We start from the raw sequence: 2,329 nt of genomic DNA, 5'->3' as shown, positions 1-2,329 counted from the left end.
TTATACTTACATTTCTCCTACTTTCGGTTTGCTTTGAGCAGAATAATACATTTTATAATTTAAAAAAAAAACACACAAAAAACCGGTTCTGACAATAAGAAAAAAAGGAATACTGCTACGAGGTCTCCACGGGTGTGTTTTACAACTATAATGTCTTCGAATAGCACACGCATTGTCTTCATATTTCCTTCGTATCTTTAAAAGAATGATCAATTCTCTTTTGTAATCGTTTCAGGGATAGCAACGCACCGGAGAGACGATGGCTGCCATGAAGTCTCTACTTCTCCCACTGATCCTGGCTCTTTTATTTCCGGTGATAGAGGCTCAAACCGGGATTTTGTGCACATTTATTTTCCTCATTGAGCCCTTCTTCGGTAAGGTTTTCTTTCTTGTCTTTATGTCCGTGCCCACCCAATAAAGGACCGGCGTCTGTGGTGTAGTGGTTAGCCGCTTCGCTGTCGCACGCAGAAAACCCGAGTTCGATTCTCGTGTGGGGAGAAAATGTTGTCGAGTTTCTCGCGTCTTTACGCTGGGACCTTGTATCCCTGTAAGCCCACTATGTTGATCTTGACAGGCAAAGTCCTATACTATCTAACCTGAGATGATCAGGGCGAAAAACACTAACACGAAAACATAAAAAACCCAACAGCTGGTCGCTATTTGTTTGCGTAACAATTTGTATTTTGATGTTAATTTGCTTCGTACAGACGATTAGTACAAAGGGTTTTATGAGGATGATGTTAACGCTTAGAACTTTACACAGTAATGCATTAACACGTTCGCTGCTGCTGCTGCTGCTGCTGCTGCTGCTGCTGCTGCTGCTGCTGCTGCTGCTGCTGCTACTACTACTACTACTACTACTTTGTATTCGTCCATCCCTGTGTTTTAGGTGATTTCTTACGTTTAGGTAATTCCCCTTCCCCTCTTTTTTCTCCCACCACTCTGACGCTGACATAGCCTGCACTGGAGGAAGCAGCCCGGTTGCTACTTTCATAGACTTTGTGCAGTCTATTTTCTGTGCTAACTCCTGATTCAGGTAAGATAACAGGTTTTGCTTTAACATAATATTTTGAACTTCTCATTTTGTTTCACGGCTTCAAGGCCCTTAGTGAGTTGCGAGTAGTTCGAGGGTTCTAAGGGTAGGTCCTGCTTCTTTACTTTCCATCTATCTATCTATCTATCTATCTATCTATCTATCTATCTATCTATCTATCTATCTATCTATCTATCTATCTATCTATCTATCTATGTCTCTCGGTCTGTCTCTCTGTCTGCATCTATCTATCTATCTATCTATCTATCTATCTATCTATCTATCTATCTATCTATCTATCTATCTATCTATCTCTCTCTCTCTCTCTCTCTCTCTCTCTCTCTATATATATATATATATATTGTGTGTGTGTGTGTGTGTGTGTGTGTGTGTGTGTGTGTGTGTGTGTGTGTGTGTGTGTGTGTGTGTGTTGCGGCCCCCTTAGAGCGTCCATTTCCGGGTTGCTCTCTGTGGCGTGTCTTTTTTTCTAGTTTGCACACTGTTTTTCCACGTACCGTGCGTACTTTTCCGACCAACAGCGCTTATTATTTCTAGGCCTGAGCATTAATTATACGATTTCTCGGACACTTGAATAAACATACAGGCCTCGTATTGAACGTCTAGCTCTTACTTGCCAAATTCAAGGCAGACGAGGTAGGGGTAGACCCAGAGTAACTTACTTGGAAAGCCTAAATAGATGGGTGAGGCTGGGGTCAGAATAATGTAGCCTTTTTTTTTTTTTAGGGCATGCGAGCAAAAGAATGAATGGCGAATCGTAATCTCCGATGACTGCTGCAGATATTATGACACTTGATGAAGAAGATGACGACTAAAGCCTTCTAGGGATTTGGCTTTCTATAAAGTCACATGGCAAGCAATGTTATTCGTTATCACATCGGTTTTGTTTCGTTACCCTTTTGGACTTTTAAACAATCACTGATACGTCTTCGTCGCATGTCTTTTCGATGTGAGGATCAGACACCGTGCGCACACACAACGCACTCATAAACATACATTCATACAATCACGACCATACACTCGTAAGCACATTCGCACATTTTAAAATAGCGTAAAAATGTTGCCCAAAACTGTTTAAGTCGACAGATTTTAGCGGCATAGTATAGAGCTGATAAAACCTACTAGATCTAGATCTACATGTAGTCGTCTACTCAGGCGTACAACTTATTCGTTCCATCAAGCATTTCTAAGCGCGCAGCATAGACCTATAATTAGCCGAGACTGCGCACGGGCTACGCCAGCCCTCCCTTCCCAGCCAGCGCACTAGGGCAGACAGTA

At 42.1% G+C, this 2,329-nt stretch overlaps 1 long non-coding RNA gene across 1 annotated transcript in view; it reads left to right on the top strand.

The window, feature by feature from the left end:
- The first annotated feature begins 239 nt into the window (after positions 1-239).
- LOC106012236 overlaps positions 240-2,329 on the top strand; it is a 6,659-nt gene continuing 4,569 nt past the window's right edge. The window contains exons 1-2 of the long non-coding RNA XR_001184972.2: positions 240-374; positions 958-1,036. This is a non-coding gene — a long non-coding RNA (uncharacterized LOC106012236). The remainder of the gene's footprint in view (positions 375-957; positions 1,037-2,329) is intronic.

Source organism: Aplysia californica, unplaced genomic scaffold, assembly GCF_000002075.1.
Source record: "Aplysia californica isolate F4 #8 unplaced genomic scaffold, AplCal3.0 scaffold00300, whole genome shotgun sequence".
In the NCBI taxonomy this organism is placed as follows: domain Eukaryota; kingdom Metazoa; phylum Mollusca; class Gastropoda; order Aplysiida; family Aplysiidae; genus Aplysia; species Aplysia californica.
This window is presented reverse-complemented; position numbering and strand designations above follow the sequence as displayed.